The 17,073-nt window shown below is 43.9% G+C and overlaps 1 protein-coding gene across 4 annotated transcripts in view; it reads right to left on the bottom strand.

Annotated features, from left to right (window-relative positions):
• Positions 1-17,073, bottom strand: part of ADGRF5 (adhesion G protein-coupled receptor F5) — a 101,685-nt gene that overhangs the window by 56,506 nt on the left and 28,106 nt on the right. The window contains exon 1 of one of the 4 annotated variants that reach the window (XM_015572217.1): positions 14,427-14,718. The exons of the other annotated variants lie outside the window; for them this stretch is intronic. The gene's annotated coding sequence lies outside the window, so the exon portion shown is untranslated. Of the gene's footprint in view, positions 1-14,426; positions 14,719-17,073 lie in introns of those variants that run through there. 4 annotated transcript variants of the gene reach the window in all.

Genomic DNA, 17,073 nt, shown 5'->3' on the forward strand with positions numbered 1-17,073 from the left:
CAGTGTGGTGATAGCAACTGTTCCCAGGATGAATGGAGTTATGTAGGAGGCAACTTAATTTTTTCAGGCCCCAACATAGTGTTGGCTGATTCCATACTGAGGCAGTTAATCAGGGGATGACACTTAGTAATTGAATGGTTAATGAACCTCCCTTAATTTGTGACACCCATGGAGGGACTCAGGTATTAGAAGGACCTAAGCTGACTCCATATCTTTCCACCATTCTCCAACGTTGGCCTTTCATCAAGTGAGCAAGAATTACAATGCCCCTAAGTGGTTACATCTTGTCCTTCTGTATAGCCCACCATCCACTACTGTCTACTGTCCTCATCTTCCTCAGCCTTCCCTAGGTCATCTCTTGACTAAATCAACATTCTTTACTCAAAGGAAGTATTTGGTGACAACAACAATCACAAGTCAATAGAAATAGAGAAGTAGGAAGGACCCCACTGTGGGGAGGGGGTTCTCTGGGTGCAGAAGAGTGATGACAGCTGTGTGCAGTCACCAGTCACACAACACAGGTTTGCCACCTGAAAGGAGAATGCCCCCCCTTTGAGAGAGAGGTCATTTCAAAATATGTGACAACCAGTACGTCATGGGCCTGACGAATCAGAACAGTGATACCAGCTGAAGATCAGTTCAGCTTTTGAGGTTGCTACTGCATGAGGGGGGAAACCTGAAGACACACTTGTCTTACCTAACCCTCCAGCTCAAAGCTATTCTTGCCTGTGAGAAAGGCAGTAGAAGATCTTTAACTTGGCTAATGGAGACAAAAGTCCAAATTTATCCAGTTAAAAGTGAAGAGCATTATCCCACATTCATGGCAATGTGTCTTCAGTAGCGCTCCCTTAGTCATAAATCCCCTAGAGTAGTGGTTCTTGTTTACTCCAAATTCCTGGAGTTAAGGACAGATAACCGCTAAGAGATACAGAGACGAACAGCAAGAGAGAGAAAATGATCTGATATCACTCCCAATATCTTTCTCTTTTAAAATGATAAGTCCTGAACATTCTGTACTAAAACTCACCAACCTATGTGAGCCGGCTGTGTCTTAGAAAAAGCTGGGAAACATGTTCTCATGCCCAGCCCCAACCCTATGGTGATGACCAACTTCCTAGCCTCCTCTGACTCTATCTTCCTGTCCCTGGAGTTGGGGAGAGGAGAGTTGAGCACCCTGACATCATATGCCAGGAATAGGTCATCGGGATTCCTGGCAGCCGGTATTGGGAGGATGAGGGTCTGGGTTCCTTGGAGCAGTCTCTAAGGACATCCTCCTGCAGGAGCTGGCATTGTGAAATGGGCCTGAAACACGTCAGGAAACAGTTCTCCCAAATCTTAGAAACGTCCAGTGCTTAAGATCAACTGCTCTTTTGGAAATGCTTCATCAGCCTTGACCTACCCAGACTTGCAGTAGGAAGAGGAGTAAATGGGCTGTGTACTTTGCAAGTTCAAAGCCTGTTCACAAGATGATCACATCTGTGAGGTCATCATCAAATTGTGACTCCACGCTATTTCTAAATAGGGCAATAGTGGGATTCTTTCTGGTAATGATTTACTTCCTAAGCTCTACACAGCTCTGCCTTCCTGGCTCTCCTGGAATCCTTGGTCCCCAGGGAGTCTAGTCTTGTTACTCTCCTCTCAGGAAGTAGGAAGGTAAGAGGTGAAAGAGAGCCCATGTTTGATCAGCCTCTGCTCAGTGTCTCCCACTTCCTCCAGCCTAGGGCTCTGCTCCTAGGTCCAGCCCAGCACACGGACCCTCCTCGAGGCTTGCCAGGTACCACCACCCTGGAAGGAAGTTTCCTGGAGCATTTGTGTAGCATCTGCGTCAACAGTTTTTATCCCTGGCTGTGCATCAGAACCAACACCTAGGGAGTTTCTTTTGTTTGTTTGTTGTTTCAATATTATCCCAGAGCAATTAATCAGAATTTCTGGGGGATGGGAGCTGAGAGTTGGTGTCTACCCCACCTGCTTCTGATACATGAGGTCTCCAGATCCACATCTTCAACATTCCATTCCGCATTTCCCTGCACACCCCTGGCCCTTCCCATCACCAACCTATAGCTTTCCTTCTACTAAAGAAGCTATGTAGAAACAGAATCTTCATGGGGATGCATTTAAGAGGCAATCAATCAGCAGTGGATGAATGAATGGATTAATGGGAGTATGGACTCAGAGGTGATCTACCTAATAGTTTTAATGCAACCCAATAGCCTATAATGAGATATATAACAGAAGCCACCAGTGGCTCATGGGACTGGTAACCATCACCCTTTGGGCTGCTTTGTTCCATTTGAAATGGAGACAGCTGCCTCTGCTCATGCTGCCCTCTGCCTGAAATCCTCTTTTGTGAGCTTGTGTTCTATATCTCAAATAGTGTCATATGTGTTGGGCACTTCTGGACCAACGAATACAGGCTACTTTTTATTGGCCCAAAATTGTGCTATGCATTCACAAATTGAAATGACTCCTGGTCCTTGCCCCAAGAAGCTCTCAGTCTTGTTGGGAAGACATGAAACATATAGTTAAAGAAATATGATCTAGCCCTAACTGGCTTGGTTCAATGGATAGAGCATCGGCCTACGGTCTCAAGGGTCCCAGGTTCGATTCCGTTCAAGGGCATGTACCTTGGCTGCGGGTACATCCCCAGTGGGGAGTGTGCAGGAGGCAGCTGATCAATGTTTCTCATCATTGATGTTTCTAACTCTCTATTCCCTCTCCCTTCCTCTCTGTAAAAACATCAATAAAATAATATAAAAGAGGCGGCACGGTAAGCATTTCAAAGGGCACCAGGTCACAGGCTGCAGCCAAAATATTTAAAGTAGTGTGTTAACTCCTTTTTTACCGGTTGGGAAGGAGAAAGTCAGTAACAAAATCAGAGTGGCCCAGGAAGTATAAGAGTGAACGGTGTTAAAAGTTACACCTGGCCCTAACCGGTTTGGCTCAGTGGATAGAGCGTCGGCCTGCGGACTGAAGGGTCCCAGGTTCGATTCCGTTCAAGGGCATGTACCTTGGCTGCGGGTACATCCCCAGTGGGGAGTGTGCAGGAAGCAGCTGATCAATGTTTCTCATCATTGATGTTTCTAACTCTCTATTCCCTCTCCCTTCCTCTCTGTAAAAACATCAATAAAATAAAATATTTAAAAAATGAACTAAAAGGAAGCAAGCTTGAAAGATATACTTTTACTAAATGCCTACTAGATATCAGGCACAGTGCTAAGTACAATAAAAAAATATGTCAACTCATTTATTTAACTCTCCCAATAACTCTGTGAGGTAGGTATTTTAATCCTAATCCAGAGATGAGAAAATATTAAAAGCCCAGACAAGTTACAGAACCTACCCGGGCCCCCCAGCTAGTAGGTAGTAGAGTCAGATCCGTCCCCAAGTTGGCCTATGGCCAAAGTGACCTGTAGTGTGCACCTGATAAGCATGACAGGAGTTGAGGACAGAGGGACCTTGGATGAGCTTTGGAGTGACCAGGGTCACTTGCCAGACCCTGAAGGATGGGCAATGCTTCAATGTCTAATGGAGAAAGAATTTCAGGTAGAAAAGGAGCAGCGTGAGCAGAAGCAGCTCTGTTTCAACCAAACAGCCCAAAGGGTGATGCTTAGCAGTGTCGTGAGCCACTTGTGCAAGTTCCCTTGAGCAGCTTGTGACATGGGCTCAGTGTGGTCCTCGGGAGGGCATTGTTCTCCTGAGCAGAGCAATTGCAGCTCTAACTTGGAAAGAGAATGAATTTGATGGCCTTGGGCTCAGGTGAGTCCCTCCTTCCTGTAGGGGAAAGAACAGCAGCCCTGACGCCAAACAGGCTTGTGTTCTGATTTCAGCTCCACCACTTAATAATTAGGGTCCAGACATTTAACCCCACTGAGCCTCAGTTTCCTGACGTGAATGACAAGAGTTTCCTGACGTGAATGATGAGGGTCAAAGTACCCATTTTGCACAATTGTCATAAAGATTAGAGATATGCCCAGGAAGCACAAAGGGGCTTGGTCATAGTTGGAATTTGATACGGGCTGAGTTGTGTCCCTCCAAAATTGATGTGTTGAAATCTTAAATCCCAATACCTCAGAATGTGACCTTCTTTAGAGACAGGGTCTTTAAAGAGGTAATTAACTAAAATGAGGTCATTAGGGTGGCCCCTGATCCAATATGACTAGTGACCTTATAAGAGGAGATTAAGACACAGATAAACACAGAGGAAGGACCATGTGAACACACCAGAGGAAGACGGCCATTGTCGAGCCAAGGAGAGAGGCTTCTGAAGAAATCAAACCCTGCAACACCTCGATTTTAGAATTGTAAGCTCCAGAATGGTGTGAAAATTAATTTCTGCTATTTAAGCCACACAGCCTAGCAAACTCACATAGAATTTTAAAAAATTACCTCTTTTTAAATTTTTTATCTTTTAAAAACATGGGGGAGGGGGTGAATGTTTGGTGAGCTTTGGAGTGACCAGGGTCACTTACTCTGGTCTGTTGCTTAACATTTATTGTTTATTCTGGATATGCTTTATGAAAATTGAAAAATGCATTCTGAGTATGTCTGGTCAGAGCATAAAAACATACCATCAGAATTGGAAGACAAGTTAGAATTCATCTCTAGTTCAAGCTTCCCAATCCCCTGACACACACACTTTATTTTTTCAGATGAGAAAACTAAGGCCTAGCAAGATCTTTGTGTCTCAAATGCAACTGGGGATCGAATCAGTAAGGACTCTAGAGATCAACCAAGGATTCTTAAAATTCTAGACAATACTCTTATTCTACAGCCGGGCAAGCTATTGATAATAGGATTGTGGATAGTAATTGTTGTTGATGATGATGATGATGGTCCCTATCATTTACTGGGAGCTCACTATGCTCCAGGCATGGTGCTCAGCTGTCTCCAAGGCTTATGTCATTTAACCCTCTCAGTGATCCTATGGTAACACTAAATTATCACTACTTTTCACATCTGGAAATGGAAGGTTAGAAGGAAGAATAACTCTATAAGGCCACATAGCTGATATGTGGTAGTGGCAAAATTAAAAGCAAGCAGTCTATGCTACTGGGAATAGGTACCATTTGGGCTATGCGAGCTTCCTGGTGGGATAGCAATAAGAATAAATGGAAAACTTTATATGGACACTAGACCAGGCAACTGGAAACATGAGTTCTAGCCCCACTGTGCCACTAATTAACTGTGTGACTTAGGACAAGTCACTTTATCTCTCAGAGTCTGTTTTGTTACCTGCAAATCCAGGGAGTTGACTCCACTCAGTCATTTCAAAATTGGGTTGTAAGAGTTGGCCTCTGAAGGCCCTACTACTGTTCCAAAAGTCTAAAATTCCTTATAATTTTTCAAATCCAGTGTAACCTCACTTGGGCTTCTCAACCTAATCATAACTATCTATTATATTTATCCAACCACTTTTGACACCCTACCTCTGACTGCACGGTCCAGGCCTTCACTGGCTGTCATGCACACCATTGCAATGGCTTCCATTCCTTCCTCTCTGCCCCATTGTCTACACAAGCACAAGGTTGATTTTCCAGACCTCGTTTTACCTTCTATTTAACTCCCCATTGCCTTCAGAATAAAGACAATCACTTTCACTCATATCAAGGCCCTCCATGGCTCGAATTTTATTTTTTGGAGCTGGTATATTTAAAAGGCATCTATCATATTTTCATTACTGAAGCTGATTGCTTTTCCATAATTTAAAATAGTACAAGAGCTGTTCAAGTATTCATGCAAAGTAAAATTGCAAAAACTAATACTTGAGAATTAATTTGAGTCACAGTGGGGGGTAGTAATGATTATTTCTCAGTGTTTGGCAAAAACAAAATAATTCTGCCATTTACATGCTTTGTTAATCTCCACTTTCCCCTGCTCCTTAGCCCCAGAATAATCACTGCATATTCAAATTCTATCCACTCTTCAATGTCCAGGCAATAGGTCCCATGATCTGCTCAACTATAAACAGTACCCACTTCTCCTAACCACCCACTTTATGTAGGCTTTCACCCTTCCTCCTCATATTATATTTATTGTTGTAAAGTATTATATGAAGCAAGTCTATTTATATGTTCACCCAAGTATTGACTGGACAAACATTTATAAAATCCTACTAAGTGCCAAGGTGATTTGCTAGGTGCATGGGGAACAACAGAAAACAAGAGAATGGTCCCTGTCCCCATGAAACTTAGAGTCTAATGAACTAGATGAGCTTATTAAAGACCAGAGAGCCACACTATCATTTACTCAGTTTATTGTTTAATTATGACCATGAAAGTGCTACCAAGAAAAATAATCATAATACTAATATTTGCTTAGCATTTACTATGTACTGAACACTGACCGTGTGAAATTTTTTTTTAAAAAAATATATCTTTTATTGATTTCAGAGAGGAAGGGAGAGGGAGAGAGAGATAGAAACATCAATGATGAGAATCATTGATCGGCTGCCTCCTGCATGCCCCCACTGGGGACTGAGCCCACAATCCGGCCATGTGCCCTTGACCAGAATTGAACCTGGGAACCTTCAGTCCACAGGCCGATGCTCTATCCACTGAGCAAAACAAGCTAGGGCAAAATTTTAAATCCTCACTATAAATTCTAGAAGGGATTCTAGGATAATACCTAATTTATAGTATGACGTCAAATTAACTGAGCTACAGAGTGACTAACTTGTCCTAAATTGCACAGCTGGCAAGGGGCAAAGCCAGAATTTGAACCTTGGAAGTTTAACTCCAGAGGCCATCATTTTAACCACTGTGCTGAACTGTCTAACAATGCCTATTAAGAAAAGACTATGACCTAGCCTTGGGAATTTGTGGGAAGTGTCCCAGAGGAAGTATTTAATAGAGCTGAAATCTGAAACATGAGTTGGAGTTAGCTAAAAACAAAAGGGGAGGATGGAGGGAGAAGAGGGAGAAGATTCCAGGCAGAAAGAAGATCATGTGCAAAGGCCCTGCAGTGGGAAAACATGTGGCACAATCAAGTTGCTGTGAGCTGGTCAGAGTGGCTGGGACCTCAAAAGGCAACAGAGCATGGTATGAGATGGGACTGGTGAGGTGAACAGAGCATGGTATAAGATGGGACTGGTGAGGTGAGCGATTCTAGTCAAGGGTATGTACCTTGGTTACGGGCAGACAAGCCTTGTAATTGTAATCACAGGAGTGGGTAAGATTGATTAGGAAGACAGTAGAGAGAGTAGAGAAGAAGACCTACAACCAAGGCCCACAGAATTTCAACAATCAAAGGTCTGTTCAAGGAAGATGATTGAGTTAAGATGTTTGGGAATGAGAGACCAGAGAGGCAGGAGGAAAACAAGGCTAGAAGAAGGTCTGGAACCAGGGGAGGTCAGGTTTTCAAGGAGTGGAGTGTGGTTGACTATGTCCAACAGTGCTGAGAGGCCTGCTAAGAGGAGGACTGAGACTGCCCATTGGATTTGGAGAGATACTATGTTCTTAGTACGAGGGATCTCATTAGGGTGATGGGGGAGGAAATTATATTGGGGAAAGTTGCAGAGTGTAGGAGGTGAGAATGTGAAGGTGATGAGCACATAAAACTCAAGAAATCTGGTTGCAAGGTGGAAGAGAGAAAGAGTGAGGTTCATCCCAGGTCTAAACTGCTTAACCTTGATGTCACACAGTTATACGCACGGCTTTCCTTTTAGAGGAGAACTAGCTGCATTGCATACTAGGACAATATCAAAAGAAGCCATGCCTCTTACTAAACCTTGGCCTGTGGTGGGCTAACTAGACAAGTTATTATATTCTTTGAAACAAGCCAAGGGCATATTTCCCTGTGTTCAAGGGTGTAGACTATATACTCAAGTGGCTATGTTTTAAACCGGTGTTTCTGAATCAAAATAGAGATTAGTGGAGAGATTGCAAATAGATTGCACATATACCATTTACTACTAGAGGATAATTTAAAGCAGAGTTTCTCTTAATGATGGATGGTAATACCAAATTTCAAGAGGACTTTCATTGCAATTTTCAGTGTGATTATTATTCTTTGCTCATCTCCATGAGGCATAGGGTTGCAATAAGGACAGAGTGTCATCCATAGCCACCCTTCTGAATTGTAGACATACAGATGAAAAATCCTCAAGTATAACTTTAAGAGCCTGCCTTCATAGGTCTGTATTTTTAACCACAGAGGTCATAGGCTTATCTTTGCTGACCTTATTTAATTAGATTACTCATCCCTCACACATGCAGAACTATAAGCTAAACATTTATTTAACACAAACATGAAACACAATACCAATTAAAGACCTGCCTTGAAATGTTTTTTCTATTTCATTTTCCTTTGCCTTGAAATAAGGTCCTGCAGCAGCATTGTGTTGGGTGGCTCAGTGCTATCAGATTACAGAGGGACATTTGTTTGTACACAATGGGGTCAAGTTTTCCAAAACACACCACACATGTGTGCAGCCTTGATAACCTTTTATCCTTCTGTCCTTGTTGTAAATCTCTGGAAGATTTTAACCTTTAAGCCGAGATTGCCATCTCTATGAAAACACTGAGTTCCTTACTCTGATCTTATCTCATGTATCTTGCTACTTTCATTTACCATGGAGGGGTCTCCCTCAGCCCTGGTCAAACAATGCTGGGGTGCGTTCCAGTTGCGGTGGCGGGAGCCTGCGGCTGGCTGCAGTTGTGCAGAAGCATCAGAGGGTTTGGGTGTGAGGCCAAGCCTTACAGTTCTGTAGTTATTTGTTAGATGAAGTTCAAAATAACACTGGAGTATTTTCATAATATTCATAATGGACCAATCAGAGCTGTCTCTGTGCAGTAACAGAGGCCTGGGGCCCACATGGGTAGGTAAGTTGGAGAGGTCTGTGTGAAGGTCCAAGGTGGCTGAGACGGAGGTGTGGAGGGCAATCCTCCAGGCTCAGGCAGGAGTTACTGCATGGTTGAAAATATCCCAGCTTTTTAATAATTAGTAGGGCCATCTTAGCTCTCTGTTTCTTCCTTTCACAGACCTTGTTCACTCCATGCCCGCGAGACCAGGAGTTGGGGACCTTGACCATTGACTTCATGTCTCTGCAATTTTCATTTCCCTCTTAGGGGTTTTGTTTGACTTTAAGAATGATATGTGTGTGTTGCCCTGGCCAGTTTGGCTCAGTGGATGGAGCGTCGGCCGGCGGACTGAAGGGTCCCAGGTTCGATTCCAGTCAAGGGTATGTACCTTGGTTACGGGCACATCCCCCAGTAGGAGGCGTGCAGGAGGCAGCTGATCAATGTTTCTCTCTCATCGATGTTTCTCTCTATCCCGCTCCCTTCCTCTCTGTAAAAAAATCAATAAAATATATATATTTTTTAAAAAGAATGATATTGTGCACTGCTCAAAATGAAAGAAGTACCCTGAGAAGTCATGGCCATTCCATGATTTCCTTAATCTGGACAGTCTCACTTTAGTTTTCACTTCATTATGAGAGTATTTTATAACGACAAACCCAATAGCATTCTTCACTAGTCCTCATACTCCTTAGTTACTTATTGGTTTCTGACACCATGTAGCAACTCCTCCTTCTCGGTGACCCCTTTTCCTCTCCTGAGTCTCATCGCTCCACTTTTTGCTCCTTTCCCTCCTCCTTCTGTGATTGCATCCTCCTCATTCTACCACTGCTTCACTGTGAACCTGCCAAAACCTCTCCTGGATCTGTGGCTTCTCTCTCCTGACACCCTTTCTCTAAGGAAACTTGTCCACTTCCACCATTTTAATTATCCATTTATGTGACAGTTCCCAAAACTGTATTTCCACCCTGATCTCTGGCTAAATAGCAGGAGCTTCTCTCTAAATGGGCTATTTCCAACTAAATCTAAGTTCAACTCATCTAGCACTGAACATGCCTCCTTCTCTCCCAGTGCTATCTGTCACCCACCTCTGCTCAGATTTACCAACGGCTGACTTCCTTCCCAGTTTCCTGGCTCACAGGTGTCCTTACACACAAGAATCAAGGGCACGAGTGGGGACACTAAGTCAACAGTCACTAAGTCCTGTTCATGACTCCACTGCCGACGTTTGCTTTCCCTCAGCCACAAGATTGGTTTGCACATTGTCATCTCACACCTGGATGACTGCAGGAATCTCCCCAATGGGCGCCCTCCCTCCTTTCTTCTCTGCCCTGTAACCGATCACAGCACAGGCTGATTAATTTGTGTACAGCACTATTTTTCGTAGATTGCTACTATACTACATTAAACCTCAAATGCCCAGAGAGTATTTGAGCCAATTCACCTGGCAAGCTGATCACCACAACCTCATGTAATCCCAGATGTGCCACATGTTCCTCCCATAGCACTTGGATACAGAGCAGGCTGACCTGCTCACAAGCTTCTATTGTGCCTTCCTTTGCAAAATATGCCATAAGTATGAATAATAACTATTGGTTGAATGGGTTGCTATCTCTCAGCTTCTTCTATACTATTCTTGGCAACTGGACTGCTCTATTCCTCCTTTTTGAGCCTCACCTTACGTAGTAACAATAATTACTATCATTTATCAAGCCGTTGCTCTGTGTCAGGCATTAGGCTCAGCACTATGCATGCACTAAGCTCATTTAATTCTTCCAATCCTTCATTGTTAAAGCTACATTATCCCCACTTTACAGGTGAAAAAACTGAGGTTTGGGTAAATGAAAGAACATATGCAGATCACACAGTAAGTAGCCGAGTCTGCTTCCAAAATCTGAACTCCTCACCTTACTTAGAATTGTGTCCCCTTATCTAAAAAACAGGCATTAGAATAGCAGCTGAAGTATAGGATGATTGGAATAACCAAATGAGTTCGTCTTTATAGAGCACTGAGCACACTCAGTAATTATTGCCTATTATTAAATTTTTCAATGCCTGAGCCTTGCCGCCCATTAAGAGTATAAGCTTAAAGGAAAGGATTATTTGCCCTTTTAATTCTATAGCAAGTCTCTCCCGTGGAGATTCCTGCACTATGCTGTGATTTAACAAGTTTTACTGTTGTATTACCTTTAAGAAATAGGCAATATTCTAATTATTTTAACCATCACAACCAGAGTCATACAATATGGGCTGAAATGCTGAGCTGGTAACCAACTCGTGAATTCACAATGTACCCACAGCCAACACCTGCTTTTCACCCAATAAGCCTTTCTTGTAGCATCTATTCTGTGCCCAAACTCACAGGCATGGGGGCGGTGGGGGGGGGGGGACTCAGAGAAGCGGAAAAGGACCTCCCAGGGCCTCTATAGAGGAGGCAACAATTACACCAATCAACTTGAACTATATCAAGAAATGTCGGGGCGGAGAGGTTCTAATCTAGCGGCACATTTCATGATTCAAAAGCAGCCTTGATTTGTTGTCTATCCATATTCAGGTCAATAGAGAAAGTGGCAGATCAGCAAAGCATAATTAGTATTTCTTTTCCCCCTTTTCTTGGAATCAGGACAAAACGTATTAAAGCGATACTGAGTAAAATCTATAACCTCCCACGGTCACTTGGCACTAGAAGAGCACATCCTGTTTACCTAGAACATTTCATCTGATTTTGTAAAATCTGCAAGTAACAGGAGTCACAGTATCCGCAGTGAAGTCAGCGGGGCTATTCCAATCTAAATGCTCAAGGCATGGCCCTGCCCGGGGAGGGGAGGGGGGGCGCTGGAAAACTCCTCGCTTTCACAGGCAACTGTGAGGTGTGCCTGCTCCTCTCACCAGCAGCAACAACCAGAACCCTCTACGTGATGCTCACAGCAGCGGGCACTTCTGGCCCAACATTCAGGGACAGGAACGGGGATTGCTTCTGCTGCCCAGTTTAACCATTTTCTCTCCTACAGTTAGGACTCGGGGGTTCTCAACCCCCGCTGCGTAAATGAATCGCTTCAGAGAGTAAAATACATAATAATTCCATTCCCACGCCCATGCCCTTTCCCCGGAGATTCTGATTCAGTTGCTCCTGGGAGGTGTCTGGGCATTGTTCTTTTTGGCAGGGGGAGGTGGGCTGGGGGTTAGGTTTCTGTAGAGATACGACTAGATAACAGGTGTTAAAATTGGCTAAAACCTGGACCAGGCAATAGCTTGATCTAGTTACAGATTCCCAGCAAAACTGGAGTCTGTGTTGCTACAAAGCTGCCAGAATTCTATCACTTTAATTCTCTGTCCCACCTGACATTTATCCTCATATCGCTGACCAAAGCCAGACATCTGGGTTTCTTCTCATCTCAGGGCTCCGGAAAGATTCCTTGTATGTTCCTGGGCAAACAACCTCTGAACATCTCTTTTTTTATTCCATAAGATGGGAACACGCCCTAGCCGACTTGGCTCAGTGGATGGAGCGTCAGCCTGCGGACTGAAGGGTCCCAGGTTTGATTCTGGCCAAGGGCACATGCCTGAGTTGCAGGCTCGATCTCCAGTAGGAGGCATGCAGGAGGCAGCCGATCAATGATTCTCATCATTGATGTTTCTATCTCTGTCTCTTTCTCCCTTCCTCTCTGAAATCTATAAAGAAATATATATATATATATGGAAGAAGATACCTACTTCACCTGTGACGTGGTGAAAGAAGGGGAAGTCTCAGTCTGGGCTGGATCTATGCAGTAAGGAGAAGTGATTAATCCTATTAGCCAGGGATGGGGAGAAGCACCAAGGCTGGATGGTCAAGAAGGCAGCACCAATTTCCAAAATTAGCTTGGCCAATGACCCTTGAATTTGGAGTGGAGAAACCTTGATAAGGACATGAAAATACCAGTAGCAACTGAAAGTATTTTGCAGTTATTCTTGGGTTTGACATAGCTTATTTGTACTTTCTTTCCATGAGCTACATGGGCTTGTTAACAGTGACTGTTTTTCTTATTCACTTGTCTCATAACAATGTAAGGGGGAAAAGAAGGATCAATGACCACCCATTTATTTATTTTTTTTTACAGAAGGCTGAAAGAGATAAAAACAAACCCCTGCTAAACACAGGTCTTATCCATGAAATGAAAAAGAGTCTCCCCCACACTCACCTATATTCCCTGAGCCAACCATTTCATCTAGGGGTTTCTCTGTTCCCCAGTTAGTTTTCCTCTCTTTTCTCTTTTCCCCTTTCATTGCCAGAACAAGGCTGCCTTTGATAATCTTTAAGAGAAGAACCTAAACCTCAAGGTTGCAAATCTAGAGTTTAATCCATGGGGAGTTATTTTTAATATCATTAATTACTAAAGCCAAAGCCAACACAAAAATAATAATGGTAAAAATTACTAAAACTCTTTCAAACTTTTTTTAAGTGTTAAAAGAGTTGTCCACACTCCCCATGTATTATTTTATATTTCCAGTGGGAAGAAGATGTTGTTAAGGATCAATACATGAATTTGACAATGAAAATTTATTGTACTTCTGTGTGCCCTGGCTTGTCCTAAGAGTTAGGAAGAGAAAAAATAAGTCATTTAACTAGTAAGGTACACAGCAAATTATTGGTGATTTAATTTGGAGGAAGGGAAGAAATAATGCATATTGAAGGGTTGGAGATATTCTGTTACAGTACAAGTATTCATGCATTCGGGGTATAATTCAGAAAAAATGACCAGAACTTCCATGTCAGGAAAAACTGAGCTGCAGTAGTGGCATGGCCTGGCTTTCTACAATGTATAAGAAAAAAAAGGTTCAAGCAACCACACATCAGACTACTTTTCCTCCCTTCTCGAATGCTCCAGTCAAGTCTGCCAGCTCTTAATCCCAGCACTCTGCCTGACTTTCTTCCAGGGCTGCCTCCAAACTCCTGTCCCCTCAGTCAGTGGGTGGGAGGTAACGCTTACTCTTAACATTTCAGAGATCACCCCTGTCCGGCCTGAGCTGACAGAATGTCCCGTGCTCTGGCTACACACGCCTGCAGCCATCGCCTTGGTCAGCACAACTGCAACATGGCTGCCCAGCCATGGAAACGCTCAGTACTGATGCATTAATGCCCTGGTCTTTATGGTATTTTCTAGCGCAGAGACAGGAAAATTTATTAACAACAACAATAACAAAAAAAAGGTGACAGGGAAAAGAATTCCAGTATAGAGAATATACTAAAAAGATCCCAGCTAATTGTCTGATACTCAGTCTCCCTAAGCACAGTCTCAACTTAATCAACAGGCTGCACAATGCTCTTGATCACACTCCCAACATACACTCCCAACATACATGCCATAGCTATGCATGATACATACATCCACAGCTGCACATATCCAACATACACGCCACAGCTTTACATATCCAATGTACATGGCACAGCTTTACATATCCAACATGTGTCATAACTGTACATATCCAACATACATGCCACAACTGTACATATCCAATATATATGCCACAGCTGCACATATCCTACAAAAGAGAAAATTAGGCAAAGAGATTCCTAAATGGAAGATGCCTTAAGAGGAGTGTCGCTGAGGTCTTGCTGCAGAGACAGACCCCAGGAGAAGTGCCTGTTACCTGGCCAGCACTGAAGTCCCCAGACCCGCTCCTGCTGCAAAAGACGCCTCAACGCTTCCCGGTTTCCACTAGGAGGCCATTTCCCCTTCGGCCTCCTTGAAGGCCTCACGGCTGAAGAAAGAGCCGAACAGGACTCATTGCGAGGCTCAGGCAGCTGCCGCCAAGCTCGGTGTCCCTCCTGCCGGTGCCTCCCTGCCCTGTGCTCCGAGCTTCACAGAGCCATTCCGCACAGCCTGCTGCTGTTTCAAAAACAAGAAGTGATTTCCTGGTCCCCTTCCCGGATGGCGTGCGCGATTTCCCTCACGCCCATGGGAAGTCCTTCAGATCCTTCTTATCTGGAAACCTCACCACTGAGTGGCCGGACTTGTTTGGCCAATGCCCCTCGCTCTTGTTTTCCTTTCTCCAAAGAAAAAAAAATCAGAAAACTGAAACCAAAGCAAACCCAAATGGGTTGGAACTAATGACGGGTGTAGGATGCCCTGGTTTAAACCTCGGAAAGATGTCCACTGTGATTTCAGGGGGGAAAGAAAATTAAAATTATCGATGATTTCCTTTCCCAGCAGTGCCTAAAAGTTAGAGAATGGGAAGACCTACAGAAGTTCAGTCCCCTCCCATGGCTTTAGGGTCCGGAACCTCCAATATGCTGCAAGAAGGGACAGCTAGTTCTTCCAGATTTCTAGGAAAGCTCTACGAAAATTTGTGCATCAAAGTTTAAACTCTGTGACACTTCAAATATCATTTTGATAACATTATTATGTAACACTCATGGGGGTCCCTCAGGCCAGCCTGCGCCCTCTCAAAGTCAGACATCCTTAGTCCTGCTGCAGAGGTGGGAGAGGCTCCTACCACCACTGCTGCACTGGCCAGCCGTGAGCACAGCTTGTGGCTGAACGGCACTCCCCCGTGGGAGCACACTGATCACCAGGGGGCAGCTCCTGTGTTGAGCGTCTGCCCCGTGGTGGTCAGTGCGCATCATAGCGACCGGTGGTTCTGCTGTTCAGTAAATTTGCATATTGGCCTGTTATTATATAGGGATAAGAAGATCCATGAAAAAGGGCCAGTTGGCTGGCTGTAGTCAGGTTGTTGGGTTTAAAGATGAATTCTAATCAGTATTTGAGCTGGAAGTGACCTACCCATCCTGATTTTACAAGTGAGGCAAATGAGGCCCAAGGGGAAAGAAGGACTTATCCAAGGTCCGAACACAGATGGGAAGTAATAGATTATCACCCACCCGCTCTTCAACGTTAGCATGGGGAATGCTGCTCAATTGCCTGCCCATGAGCCTTGTGCACAGATGGCTTGCTGAATGAGGCCTGGCCTGGAGCTGGGAATCTGCATTGCAAGTGCTCCAGGTGAGCCTGATGCAGGGAATCCCCAGACTGTAGTTAGAGAAACCAGTGTAGTGTCAAAGCAAGGACACCAGAATCAGACTGTAGAGAGTCAAGCCATAGTCCCACCAACTTCTCCTCACCGAGACTCAGTTTTATTATGTACGAAAGTGGGTAATAATATCGCTGAGCACCAGTGAGAGCCTGAATAGAGGAAGGGCTCAAGAACTGTCCATTACTGTCTGGAAACCTGGGATCCAATCCTCTAAGCTCATACGTCTTCCCTGCTCTATACCATCCGTTGCCTGTCTTCCCTTCTGGCTGTCAGCCACCACCAAAGGAACTCAGGCTTGAGACAAAAGTTAAGTATTTCTTTTTAAAAAAATATATATATATTCTTGATTTTTTTACAGAGAAGAAGGGAGAGGGACAGAGTTAGAAACATTGATGAGAGAGATCAATCAGCTGCCTCCTGCACACCTCCCACTGGGGATGTGCCCACAACCAAGGTACATGTCCTTGACCAGAATCAAACCCAGGACCCTTCAGTCTGGAGGCCAACGCACTATCCACTGAGCCAAACTGGTTCGGCAAAAGTTAAGTATTTCAATAAAAGGAGATGAACCTTTAAAATATCATTCTTTTATTTCTTGGCACTGATTCTCAACTGTGTTCTCCAGCCTACTCCCTGCAGTTACTGGGAGGGAGACCGCAGTGGCTGTCCACCCACAGCTGACCCTCTTTGCTGGGGAACTCATGCATAGCTAGTCTGTGAGCTCAGGGGGTGAACGGAGATTGGTCTAAGCAAGGTGATCTCATTCTCCTTGGGAACGTTGAGGTAAGCTTGGCTATGTGGCTGATCGTGGGCGCACATTTACCTCTGAATTTACTGTTAGTGGCACAATAAAGGTTCTTGTTATTATTCCAGCTCCAATTGGGTTTTCTGTTATTTGTAGCTAAAAGCCATTATAATAAATTGGTGAATCACTATAAAAAAATAAATCTTTTTATTCCATATAAACTACTACCCTGGGCCTAAATGAAACAGAGGGAAAATCAAAATGTATACAGAGCCAAATGACTTAAATCATCTTCTAAAATATTCCAAATCCACTTCTTATGCTAAATATGTGTGGTATTGACTGGTTCTATAGTAATGGACTAAAATACTCCAGATTCTTTCTTACACTAAAAATCTTCAATATTAAATGTAATTCCTGGAAAAGCACCTGGGTCTTAAAAACCCAGAATAGCCAGAGCTTTAGAGTAGCCCAAAACTCCAGACCTACATAGAAAGGGAATGGACTGACTATTCTTGG

The sequence above is a fragment of the Myotis davidii genome, unplaced genomic scaffold (genome assembly GCF_000327345.1).
Source record: "Myotis davidii unplaced genomic scaffold, ASM32734v1 scaffold167, whole genome shotgun sequence".
Lineage (NCBI taxonomy): Eukaryota > Metazoa > Chordata > Mammalia > Chiroptera > Vespertilionidae > Myotis > Myotis davidii.